We start from the raw sequence: 14,598 nt of genomic DNA on the forward strand, positions 1-14,598 counted from the left end.
TAGTTGTTTGCCTGGGGTGGTGGCAAGGACAAGGAGAGAAGTGGGATAAATATGATTTTAGAATGAGAAATCCTGCCAATTGAGACAATATACATGCATTGTAGAACACTTCACTAAGTGAAATAAACCAGACACAGAAAGACCTAGAATGCATGAAAATTCTTATATAAAAAATCTATAATAATCAAACTTATAGAAGCAGAGAGTAGAATTATGGTTGCCAGAGGCCAGGAGAAAAAGGAAATAGGGAAGTATTAGGCAAAGGGTACAAAGTGTCAGTTATACAGGATGAGTAAGTCCATCTGTATGGTAGAGTACCTACAGTAAATAATATATAATGTATACTTCAAATGCTAAGATTGTAGATCTTAAGTTTTGTTATCACAAAAAAATTATAATAAAGGGAGTGGGGAAAACCTTTGGAGGTGATGGATATATTCACAGCATAGACTATGGTGATGGTTTCACATATACTTGTCTCTGAACTCATCAAGTTGTATATATTAAATATGTACAGCTTTTTGTATGTCAATAATACCTCAATAAAGTAGTTTAAGAAAAAAAAGAATGAGCAACTAAAATGTGTAAAACTAGAAAAAGAATGGGTTGATAGGGGAAGTAAGGGACTGAGAGCTTTGCCCTGAGCATACCAAGTTTAACTTGCCTATTAGACATCTGTGTGGAGATCTTAAGAGGTCATTGGACAGTTTTGGGCAGAAGATGTAAATTTGAAGTCTAGGTAGGATCCCAAGGGCAAGAGTGTAGACAGAAAGCCTAGAAGACTTTCATATTCAAACCAGCACAGGAATTAAGCTAGAAACCTACTCTTGGTAGATCAAATGCCAAAACAAAATGGTGAACAGCATTACTTTATTCCAGCCTTCCTCCTCTTCAAGTTGCTTATGAAGAATTTGTATCTCACTGCAAGTATTTTTTTATTTTTATTTTATATTTTTTAGTGGAATGGGTCCTAAATAAATAATGTAAATCGTCTGCTACAGGATGTGTGTCTTCCTGCCATGCGAAACGGGAAGTTGAACAATCTTTTCTGTACCGATTATGTGATATGATTTTGCATTCTAGGAGTGGCTTTAAATAGTATGTCAACTTAAACTTATTACCAAGCTCAATATCATTTTCATCAAAGATGTTGATATTTTTACATACAAGAGGATAATTCTAAATCTCATTCCACAGAAAATCTATTTAGTTGTCTTGCAGTATATTGTTCAGCTAATTTGAGTTACTAAAAATACTGAAATTCTATTCTCAAAACAAAATATTGTAGAAAAACCACCTTAGGAGTCTTTAGACAGTAGACATATCCTCTTAGACCATATATCTCTTGATATTCTAGGAGCCAGAGCTCTTATACAAGATTTGCATCAATATTTCTTAGGGACTTTGTTTTTAAATACTCATATTCAGGCCACATTCTTAGAGGTTCAAATTTGGCGGGTATGTGAAGAGAGTCTCCTGAAAATACTCCCTACATAATTTTTGCTGTGGACCCTGGGTAAAAACAACTGCTTAATGGGAAGGAGCTCTGAGGCTTCAAGCGTTTGAGATTCAGATAGATTCTTAGGAGGCTTCTTTACCCCTTGCCCACCTGCCTACTGCCCCAGTGAAGTTCACCTTCAATTTACAAAAGAATCAAGCCTCATTCTTTGATTTTTCATAACAAAATAGATAGTTTGGTAAAACACACACTAAGCATTTTATCTAAAGCAGATGAATGTTCTTTAACCAACAATTGAGAATAACTACAGTTTAGGCACATGTGATGACTTTGGTCTCAAGTTGCTCTCCTAAATCTGACTAAAATTTATTAGTGAGTAAATACCTAACAGGCACTGTCTTGTGTAATATTACTACCAATTAAGGTAAGCCTGTGCCTGTATTAAACTATCAGAAAACAAAATTTCTAGACTGTATCATTTTTTATTACTTTTGCTCCTGTGGAAACAGAGAATGCCTGCAGAGAATGAAAATTTTAAATTCTGAGTCCTCAAGTTTTACAGAGATTTTTCTTTTTTAGGATGTATGTATTTATTATATATAGAGAGAGAATGAGAGAGCAATTGGAGGGGCAGAAGGAGAGGGAGAGAGAGAGAATCCCCAAGTCGAATCCTTGCTGAGCTCAGAACCGGACGTGGGGCTTGACACAGGACTGGATCTCTTGACACTAAGATCATGACCTGAGCTGAAACGGAAAGTCAAACACTTAACTTACTGAGCCACCCAGGTGCCCCTTTTATGGAGATTTATAAAAGAGATCGCTTCATCTAATAATGACTACTATAGTGGATACTGTGTACATGATAAATTTTCCCTAAGAGCAGAAAAAAGCCAGGGAAAAATGTATCCAGTATAAATTGATATGCTTCATTTTATTTATAAAGAGAATGAATTAATTAATTATTAACAAGAGAGTTATTTAAGTGCTTTGATATTAACCGCCAAGGAACTACTGCAAAATAAGTTTTATGTGTCACTGTAGTAATCATCCCTTAACCCAGGCTTTCTGGCTCAAGAATCTTCCCACATCACTTGGTCTTCACTCCTTAATGTTTGTTTTAATGGTACTGTGGACATGTACCTTTTATTGTAAGTTACTTCAAATCTTTTTTTGGAAGTGAATGGTATATTAATAATAAGATCTATATTGAGTTTAACTATTTGATAAAATCAATATCCATTTATTTATAGCTATTGGGAGACTACTCCAACAAGTCTCTTGTGAAGATTTTCTATTACGTTAAACAATCACCTTGTGCTTGTCTTCCTCCTCTTCCTCTTCTTCAGCGTCATCATTACTGATAATTAAGTACTTCCTAGGAGCCAGGTACCGTGCCTGAAGCTTTGCATACAAGCACTCATCCAAATCTCACATGGCTGAAAGTGGCCCTTCAACAAATAATGTCCCTTTTTTATTTTTGTTATTTTATTTTAGTAAATTTATTAATTTATTTTAGGGAAGGAACCGCAAACTTAAAAGGATTGAATACCTTACACTCAATCCATGTTTTTAAATAAATGCATGAACTTAGGCAGCCAGATATCCAATTATTAAATTTACTTCTGGCTGAGAACTAAAGAAACTGTTAAGGAAATGCTTCTGCGCTAGATGCAGGAATGAAGTACTGCCACTCCCAGGAGCTCTCTGGGGCTTTTTTCTTCTAACCGCAAATTAGAAAAATGACCTTGCTCTTGCCCTTTTGCATGGGGCAGACAGGTGAACCTAAGACATCACAGCATTCCCTTTCTTTAACCGGGGCTTCGACCTTTCTCTTTACTTGTATTGTGTTTGAAATCTAAATAAAAGCTTGGACATTGAAAGAACCAGCTGACTAAAGGATCAGGCAGGAACAGTTGACTACTGCAAGGCTCATAGATTCCAGGTGACAAGGGAATCCAAGTGCCCATGTCCATTTGGTTGACCATCTGACTGTGCTGTGGTTATCAGTTCCCAAAATGGGTCTCATACAGCATTTTTTTTTTCTTTTTCTGCATCTGGAGAATTGGCCATTGTCTAATTAACGTGAAGCATATTTTCACTATAGCCTTGGGGATGATAAATGATAGACCATTTGACTCACATTCTTTGACTATGGGATTCAAAGTTAATTAATAAATGTAAAGATTTATTGATCCAATGAGTCTTCTCTAGCAGCACTGGATGGGGCATCAGGAAACCTGGTATGTAGGCCTGTTTATTCTAATGATGTATGACTTGAGATAAGTCATGTAAGTGTTCTCAGGCTCGAATTCTTAATTGTACAAGAGAGTTAGTTGTGTTAGATTGACTTGACTGTCTTTCCTATCTCTGAAAATTTATAAAGCTCCCAATCTCTCTGATTTACTGTATCAAGTGCTCTTTAAGGAGATAAGTAAAGCTTTGCTTTCTATAATTTTCTTAAGTTTGGCAGAGAATAGTTAAAAAAAAAACAAGCAAGAGCAAAAGCTTTTTACAACACAAGGATAAATTTAGGAATGATCTGTTCTCACATGCCTCATCCAATCATTCATGAGGATTTTCTTTCATTATTACTCATTTCCCTAATGGACTTTAGATGTGGGCATCTGATATGTGGAGGTGAGGTCAAAATAATCATTGATGAATTTCCTTTAAAATAAATGTAAAAATTGCTTCCCATTGTATCATACACTGAATGAGGTCATCTTTCGCAACACGTTGCAATTATTTATCTCAGATTTGTAATCATAGACTACTCTCTGAACTGATAAATATTTAACAACATATTTCCTTACAGATGTTTAAGGAAAACAAACCTTTCCTTTCACTAATTCCGTGATTCAGTGAACTGGCTATGTGTTGACAGGCCTGGCTTTCCCTTTGTCCCAAGCCCAGGGAAATCTTTGTCTTGAAAAGATTTTTTAAAAATTAAAAGATTAAAAAAAATTAAAAAGATTTTTTTTAAAAATTAGAAACTCAATTTACAATGGTTATGACCTTCCCCCAAAGGTGATATTTTCCTAAATTCCTGTATTTCCATTTTTCCTATTTTCTCAAGTTCTTAAATTTTATTTTAATACCCTTTACTCACAGTCATTTTTAAGTTTTTTGGTTTTATGTTTTTTATGTTTTATGTTTATTTCTCTAAAGCCATTCCTGCCTGCAATTCTTTCCTTATTCCAAAAATGGCAATAAGCCAGGCCCCACTTTCTTCTAACTTAATTTTTCCAGACTTCTTAATGGCTATGTCAATTTCCTGTCATTGTTCTGCTATAGGATTTCCTTAGTTCCCTCCTAATGCCTTTGGCGGGTACACGTTTATACTGAAATTGATAAAGGTGGGGAAAAGTCATCAACACAGTGCAGAGAAGAGACTGATTCATTATGATGTAACTAAGCTAAAAAGCACAGGTTAATGGACTATTTTGGTAGCATGACTTGAGACTCATAAGCTGTGCTTTTTACTACCTGGAAATGGTTGCTTTTAAATGCTATTCCCAAGGTCAGGAAGGAAACATGACATCACTGAGGAGCAGCTGTCCCTGAGGTAGTGAAAAAAAACTTCAAGAAGCTCCTGTTTAAAGGTACATTAATCATGACCATTCAGTTGGCTTCAAGATAAGACAAATAAGGGACAAACTGAGATAAACTCAAAGGAAAAGAGCTTAGAGTTGTGTGTTCAGCATCAGTGAACTCTTTTTTTTTAAATTAAAATATGTTTAACATATAATATTGTGTAAGTTTAAAGTATACAGAAAAAAATAAAGTATACAGCATGCTGATTAGATACATTCATATATTGCAGTATGATTGCCATAGTAATCTTAGCTAACACTTCTACCACACCACATGGTTATTATTTTTTTGTGTGTGGTGGGAAGAAGTCAGATCTAGTTACTTAGGAAGTTTGATGTTTATAATACAGTATTACTGTCTATAATCATTATATTGTGCATTGGATCACCAGGGCTTATTTATCTATTTGTTCTAAGTCTGTACTCTTAAACAGCATCTCTCCTATTCCTCCATTCTCCAGCTCCTGGTAACTACCATTTTACACTCCGTTTTTATGAGTTTGGCTTTTTTTAGATTCCATATATAAATATCATAGTGTATTTGTCTTTCTCAGCCTGATGGATCTCACTTGACATAATGTCCTCAAGGTCCATTCATGTTGTCACAAATGTCAGGATTTTCTTATATATACTCTAACTTCTTAATGCACCCATTCAGTGATGGGCATTTAGGTTGTTTCTGTATCTTGGTTATTGTGAATAATGCCACTATAAACATGGGAGCATGTATGTCTCTTTGAGATTCTATTTTCATTTCCTTTGGGTACCCAGAAGTGGAATTGCAGGATCATATGGTAGTTCCATTTTCAATTTTTTGAGGAAGCTCCCTACAGTTTTCTATAGCAGCTGAACCAATTTATATTCACACCAACAGTGCATTAGGGTTAACTTTTCTCCACATTCTCACCAACACTTTGTATCTCATCTTCTTAGTGATAGTCATAATAGGTGTGAGGTAAGATGTCACTGTAGTTTTTTCTTTTTTCAAAGATTTTATTTACTTATTTGACAGAGAGAGAGAGAGATAGGTAGAGGGAGAAGCAGGCTCCATGCAGGGAGCCTGACATGGGACTCAATCCTGGGTCTCCGGGATCACGCCCTGGGCCAAAGGCAGGTGCCAAACCGCTGAGCCACCCAGGCTGCCCTTTACTGTAGTTTTTATTTGTATTTTTTTGATGATTAATGAGATTGAGCATCTTTTCACCTACCCAGAATCAGTGAACTCTTAACCTTTGTAAAGTGCTTCCTAAAAACTTTTTTTAATTTTGTAAAGAAAATAAATGTTACCATTTTTTTTTTTGTCTTCTATGAGGCCAATTAAGAGGGCCATTTTCCCCGAGAGTCCAGTGTTGAAATACAGACATTTAGTTCACATAGTCTGTGTTGGTCACATCACATGAAGATTTGAACAGAAAAGAAAAGAACTATTTTTACCAACTAGACATTGGGTGTGAATATTTGGCAATGCAAAGTTGTGAAAGAAAATTTATTATTAAAGAATGTACACATAGGGATCCCTGGGTGGCGCAGCGGTTTGGCGCCTGCCTTTGGCCCAGGGCGCGATCCTGGAGACCCGGGATCGAATCCCACGTCGGGCTCCCGGTGCGTGGAGCCTGCTTCTCCCTCTGCCTGTGTCTCTGCCTCTCTCTCTCTCTCTGTGACTATCATAAATAAATTAAAAAAAAAAAATTAAAAAAAAAAATAAAATAAAGAATGTACACATAGATGTTAAGACACCCAAAGAATCTAATATTTCAACATATTTGGAGAACTGTTAATTTTCCTAATTGTTAAGAGCTTTATTTAATGGTAAAGCAGATGAAATTTTGATACTGTCAGTCTCATTTGTTATAACAACCATATGGGGCCCTTTATTTTATTTATTTATTTATTTATTTATTTATTTATTTATTTATTTATTTTATTTATTTTTAAGAAAGCAAATGAGTGAGGAGAGGGACAGAGGGAGAAAAATCTTCCAAGCAGATTCCCTGCCGAGTGTGGAGCTCATCACGGGGCTTAGTCCAAATACCCATGAGCTCATGACTGGAGCTAAAACCAAGAGTTGGACACTTAACCAACTGAGCCACCTAGGCACCCCTCTCTATTTTTATTTACAAGTTATGCTGATCAACATATATGTTGTCAAACTCAAGAATATTGTAGGTAATACACACACACACACACACACACACACACACTGCACTAAGTGAAAGAAGCCAAACAGAAAGGTTCATATACTGTATGATTCCTTTATATGAAATATCCGAAATAGGAAAATCTATGGAGATAGAAAATGGATTAGTGGTTGCCAAAGAATGGGGAAAATAGTGAATGGTGAGTGATTACATAAGTAAGGGGTGTTCTTATGGAATGATGAAAATTTTGAAACTAGAGAGAGTTGCTAGTTATACGATGTCATGGATGTATTAAATGCCACTAAATTGTACACTTTACTATGCTCAATGTATGGTATATGAATTTCTTCTCAATTAAGAAAAAGCTTTAAAGAAATTCCTACATGCCTAAAGAGATCAACTTTTTAACAGTAATATAATCAGTTCAATAATAGAATCTGTGAATACCAAAAGAATATATAAATCAGTCTCAGGAAGTGCTTTCAGAATACTTAATAGATGATTAGCAACCTCTGTTTTAATTTCAACTCAGCCATAAATTAGAATCAGACTTAGGGAAAAATCCCAATTTCTTTGAGTCCATTTTCCTTTTGATAAAATAAATTGAATAAATCAGCTAAATTCTGATACTAAACCTCAAAATTCTCTGGTTCTTTTACACTGTTCCCCTTTGAGCTAGTCTCTTTGGGAATCAAAAAAGTTATTTATTTCTGTCCTCAAACAGTTTACATTTCAGTATAAAAACCAAGCAGGACAATTACCCTATTAATGTGAATATATAATTTGTAGACAAATTTGTCTGCAATCATCAATAAATAGAAAGAGAGGGACAGAGAAATATATACGCAGAAGCAGAAAGAATAGAAGTACATATATTTACCAGTGGCTGTTTATATCTGGAGGGTGAGATTATAGCCTTTTTGTGTTTATCTTCATCTTCTAGCTCTTTAAGAAATAAAATGTGTTGTGTTGTTAAAAAAAATAATTAAATCCTGATAAATTTGTGTCTATATTTCAGTGTTAAAGTATGGCTAACCCTGTAGTAATTAGGAATTTACAGTAATCTGAATAACCACAAACAGATTCAGAAATAATGATAAAATTCTTTTAAAATTTAACATAAAAAGCCATAAACCTATTCAAGGATTTGAACCTAAAGAAATAGTTCAACAAAAGCAAAATATTGTATCTAGGAAAATGTTTATTGCAACATTATAACATTTCCAAATTAAAGGTTATCTTAAAATCCAAAAAGAGAAGAGTGATTTAGTAAGAAGCTCTACATATTGGCTTCTTTCTTTTTCTTCAAACACATCAAATGCATTCCCAGGACAGCCTTAGCCTTGAAACATTTATCCACTAACTCTTTGCATAATCAGCTACTTTTCATTCATTAGGACTTAACTCAAAAGGCTACTCCTCAGAGGGTATGTCTCTTATTATCCAACCTAATTTCTTATCACTGTATTATTATCATATCACCCTTTTAATTTCTTTTCTAGTATTTTTCATAATCTAGATTATCTTATTTGTTTACTTCTTATTGCCTGTCTCTTTCCCCTGGGATATAACTATGAGAAAAGGCATTTGCTGAATGATCACCACTATATATTGAGGGGCTAAAATAGTATCTGGCACACACAATAAGTGGTCCATCAATATATGTTTTTTAAAAAAAGAAGAATGAGAAATACCTGCATCTAAGAAAAATTTAAAAATTTAGTAGGGAATATAAAGAAATTAAATCATTATCTTAGCTAGATGAGATTCTGATTATTTAAAAGTGTATTGCATATATTTGCTATATTATTTTTATAATACCTTTTCTTTCTAACTTAAGCCTCTAAAAGGTAATCCTCAATGGAAATTGTTGGTGCCTTGGTTTTCTGTCATCATACACCCAATTCAAATATGAGGTCCAGTAGCCATATTTCCTCATTATCATTCCTCTAATTTTTCTTACATGCAAGCAAACTGTTATATAAGAATAGCACAGGATTTATAATATTCTTGGAAGTACCATTTTATCAGCTCTATGATCTTGGACAAATTACCTAACTTTTCGGGGCCTCATTTTCATACTTCATAAGGTCCAGCATCTCATAAGGTTGTTGTGGGAATTAATGAGACAGTATATGACTCACTAAGCACAGTTCTTAACACATTGTAGCTTACTAAATTGATTTCTGTTACTACCACTGTCAGCCTTTTGTAAATCATCAAATTGATATTGAATCCTGTTTTCTGTACTTGGAGTATGAAAAGCAGAAACATGAAAGAATTTTATTAATATTCCCATTTTTGAGTTGATTCCCTCAGCTCCCTTTGTTCTACCCCAAACCTAAGTATCAGATTTACATGAACAAGGACATTTTCTCTGAAATCCAGTAAATTAAGCACAGGGTTTTATCCATGCCTGTGCTATGCAATTCAGATGCAACATCTTACTATTCGAGATCGGACACATCCTTATGAGGAAACAGAGCACCACTGGCCCGATGTTTTGATCTCTTTTATCTGAATCAAAGAACCAGTAACATGATAAAAAATTTTAAAGCTGGATATGTCTTTTACTTCACTTGATCAATGAAAATAAGAGACACAGAATGGAAAAGCATCTTGCCCAGGGCTTGCCTAGGGTAGCCTAAGGCTCCCCAGTCAGTATCAAAATTGGGAGCATAGCCCACCCAACTCCAGACCAGGCCATGGTTCTTTTTACCATACCACCAGAACTTAATATTTACAACATGAAAATGAAAGTCAGTCAATCAGTCAGTCAATCAATTCTGCAATTACTTGAAAAAAGACCAATGCCACCAGATATATGGCCTAACTAACTGCTAAACATTTTGTTTTGGAGTGCCTGGGTGGCTCAGTTAGTTAAGCATCTGCCTTCAGCTCAGGTCATGATCCCAGATTCCTGGGATCCAGTCTGACATCAGACTCCCTGCTCGGTGGAGAGTCTGCTTCTCCCTCTACCCCTCCCCACTGCTTGTGCTCTCTCTCTCAAATAAAAAATTTTTTTTAAAAAAAGGCATTTTGTTGTGATGCTTGTTAAAAGGCTAATCTGACTTGGCATGAAGACAACATTTTGAAGCTTTTGAGTGGGGAAAAAGCTATGCTTCTTGATTTAATTTCAACATTTTCTGTTGTAATCATTCTGAATTTTCAGAGATTAGAATGGCTCTGGTCTGAACTCTATTAAAATGCCTAGCAAGTCAACTTCGTTCTGTCATGATGGGCTGTGACCATCACCATCTGACATTTAGGGTTCTTTCTGTCCTTTTTTCATCAGTTTAAAGAGAGTTCTTTTGAAAAAAATAATCTCAAACTCATCTTCTGTGTTGGTGGGCACCCTTCAAAGCAGAATATCTGTGGGATTTCATATTCTTTGGCTGTTCTGTGGAGTAGTACCATTCATAAGTAGATCATGAAGAGCGACAGATAGGAAACATTAAAACAAACATAATAGCATGCAATTAACAGAGAAGACAACTTGTCAACCAAAGAATTTTTTGGCTCTTCCCATTAAAGAACTTGCTTGTGTTTCTCTAATTTTATATGCACTTATTCGAATATACAGAATCTTCCCAAAGAAAAGCTCTCTGGGAATTTCCAGGATAGTGATAACACTGAGCCTTTGTATGCTGTGACTTCAAAGTCTAGCAAATTGAAGATTGAGCCAAAATTCCATAATTATTTTCTTCTCTAATTGAGGCCAAAGTCAGGTTATCTCTGGTTGCCACTAAATTAATTTAGTAAATATATTCTTGGCCTCATATTGATACTCCCAAATTCTTGGCTCATGGTAAATTTTCAGGCATGCCAATATTGACAAATACATGATAATCTATCATTTTCTTGAGACTTTATTTTCCTTAAACTATATAGGTTATTACAGTTGAATCAGTTTTACAAAAGCAAGCTATGTGTCCTTCATTTTTTGTCAGTATCTACTCAAACATGCACCATTTCATAGGTTTTTTTCTTACACATTTTTTCTTATTCAAACATCTTGAAGCGTAAATCATAATTTTTTTCCTGAGAAACCATTTTTGTCAGTTCAGAAGTGATGGAAAAGACCTACTTTCAGCATGAAGTATTTTAATCTAATGAAATTCCAACTAATACAACTCGAAAATTCTAGAATTCCAGTCAATATTTCTGATAAAGCCTTTTAATTCTATGAAAGGAAATATGGGGAGGGAGGTGAAGCCCTCATTGAACATGTTTATATTTAATCCAATTTTGTGACACTCCTTGCTAATTCTCAATTCAGAAAGATGTATCTTGGAATGCATAGGTACAAAGATTCAGAATTATTTTTGTGGTTAAAAACTGAAATCATTTTAAAAATTAGGTATAATTTACCTTTTGTAAAACCTATGGAGTATTAAGAAGTTATATAAAATTGATCCCTGTCTTGCTGACACATAAGCATAGACTCTCTGTTTTCCAAGGATACCTCTTACAAGTAATGAGGCATTGAGTTATCTAGCCATTGCTCAACACAAGTTAAACATTTATAACTAGCCAGAAACAGTTCTAAGCTTCTAGGACACAATAGTATCCCCACCCTCTGGGAGATTACATTTCTAGGGGAAGGTGATATATAAACAGAAACATTCCATACAGTAGGAAAGGACTGTATGATGGAGATAAGTGCAATAAACTATGGGAATACATAGAAGGACCTCTAACTCAGTCCTAGACAATCAGTATATTCCTGCTGGAAATGACATATGAGCTGGAACTTTAGGATGAATAGGAGTTAGCCAAGGCACAAGGGACTAAGTGAGTGTGTACATGGATGTTTAGGTGTATGTGGAGAAGGAAGTTTTCCTGAAACTAATAATAGTTCAATATGCTTGTGCATAAATTGGCTTGAGGTAGCATGCGTATGTTTGTTGATAGGGTGGGAGTTAGAAATCATAAGGCTGAGTAAGGAGTTAGGTAATAAAGTTTTTTCTATTCCATGACAAGCAATTTGGATGTTATTAAGTGGACAGTACGAAGGTGAAAGGTCTTAAGCCTTTGGAGGTGGGGGGATGGGGACAGAGGTGAACAACACTGTCAGGTATGAGTTTTAGAAAGATCAATTTCGAGCTACAGAGAAGAGGCTGGATTGCAGGGACACATGAGATATGACACAAAGCTGGTAGGTACTTAACATCACTAAGGTTAGTTCTGAGGTTGCTCCTCTGTTCCTCCAAATCTGTCTCTTGTTTGCTACACATGAGAAGCAGGAATATTTTCAGATGATTACACAAGTCTGAGGAGCACCATTCCCTTCCAGCCCTGTTGAGTTGTCCTCCCATACAGGCAGGATACAGTCACCAGTGTAATTAGGGCTCAACAAGCCTAACACGTTCACCTGTTCGCAGCCATTTCTTTCTCTGAGGCACCTAAAAATGAGCATTAGTTTTTTTTTTTTTAATATTTTGGGTTGCTGTAATTTGGGGAACAGACACCTTGATTTTACTTATATCACAAGGCTACTGGGAGACAAAACTAAGGATACACATGTAAACATAGCTATGTAAAAAAATAAGGGATGGGGAATATGTGGGTGGCTCAGACAGTTAAGCATCTGACTCTTGATTTCTGCTCAGGTCATAATCTCAAGGTTGTGGGATTAAGCCCTGCCTCAGCCTCTGTGCTCAGCCAGGAGTCTCCCTGAGATTCTTTCTCTCCCTCTCCCTTTATCCCGGCCTGCAGCTCTCTCTCTCTCTAAAATAAATAAATCTTAAAAATGGAGGTGCAAAGTACAAGAGAATATTGTTAGGGGTTATACTTTTTGGAATATATATTGTCAGCATTTTAAAAAATTAAAAGTATATAGTCAAAATCAGGATTAAATACAATTTATAGGCCCCAAATTTTTCTCTTCATAAAATAAAAGCATTTTAAGTCCCAATAGAAAGATATATTCTTATAAATGCATTATACATTAATGCCTCAAAATATCCCCTTAAGGTAAGAATTATTATATCCATTTCCAGTGAAAATGGGTTTTGGGGCACCTGGGTGGCTCAGTTGGTTAAGCTTCTGACTCTTGATTTTTTTTGGCTCAGGTCATGATCTTAGGGTTGTGAGATGAAGCCTCGTGTCAGAGCCTGCTTAAGATTCTCTCTCTTCCTCTTCCTCTGTGCCTTCCTCTCTGCCCACTCCCGCAAAAAAGAGAAGCTGGGTTTCATTAAGTTAAAGTGAGTTGTCCAGGGTACGTTGGGGTAGTACAATTAATGACAAAGGTGGGCTAGAATTAGTTCATTTTGCTCACCACAACAAAATGCTTACTCAGTGCATGACACCATAAAAGGTGCTGAAGATGTAAAGGTAAGTGGATCTCCGCCCATCATTATCTTGGGCTTCCTCCTATGTGAGTAGGATTTTCTCTCTGTTTCGCCCACAGTGAGCAGGAAAGTTGTAACTCCAAAACTGTACATAGGGCCACTACATTCCTAGATAGTGAGGGATTCATTCTGTGCTAATTCGTTCTGTTGATTCACTCTGTCCTGATCTCAATGAATCCTCAACCTGCTGCAGGACTCAGTATGGGGCTGACTATCTTACCTTGCAATCCCCTGAAAGCTATAGCTTCTGAGAAAAAAAAAATCATGAAATTAATTTCTGGAATTTTTATTATACTATTCTTAATCTTATATGTGATAAAAGTTTGCAATTAAAATTTGCTAGGTGAGTCTTGGTTTGCTTATCACTGATCTAGACTTTAGACTCTGAGGCAAAATGTAAACTTGATTATTTTGCCTATGATCTACTCTCCAAAAGCATACAAACCCAGTCAGGGGTTACTTGAAATACATACTGAATAACATGCAATTTGGATATATGAGTATGGGAAGTATTGTTTTATATTATCCCTGAAGTAAAAGGCATATTATGGTCCCAAAGTGTGCTCAGGAAAGCCACTCATGTGATGATAAGAGATGTAACATCTTTAAAAAACTCATGCATACCATTTAAAAGTGATTGAGATATAGCTATCAATCATCAAACAGGCTAATTTGGGGGCAAAGTGAGTTTTGAAAAAAAGACGTATCAATCAAAGATTGCCAAGATTTGTCTCCAGCCACAACTTAAAATTGATTTTATAAAATTAACCCGGTCAGCAACAATTTAAATAGCATCTTGTATACAACAACCTGTGAGAGTATATGTCAGTAGCTTTTTCCTAAGAATCTGACATAATAGAGCAATGAAGTCAAAGGATAGTTTTCATCTGATGATCACTTAGGCTTCAGAGTCTATGAAATAAGTACCAAAAGCAAAAAATTAAAAACCACCACTTTTGTAGGGTTTAAAATATAGACTGTCTTAGGCTATGATGTACTAAAGTTAGCAAACCATATTTTTACATCTTCTTTTGTACAGAGAAGCAAAAATGACA

The sequence above is a fragment of the Canis lupus genome, chromosome 15 (genome assembly GCF_011100685.1).
Source record: "Canis lupus familiaris isolate Mischka breed German Shepherd chromosome 15, alternate assembly UU_Cfam_GSD_1.0, whole genome shotgun sequence".
NCBI classification, from domain to species: domain Eukaryota; kingdom Metazoa; phylum Chordata; class Mammalia; order Carnivora; family Canidae; genus Canis; species Canis lupus.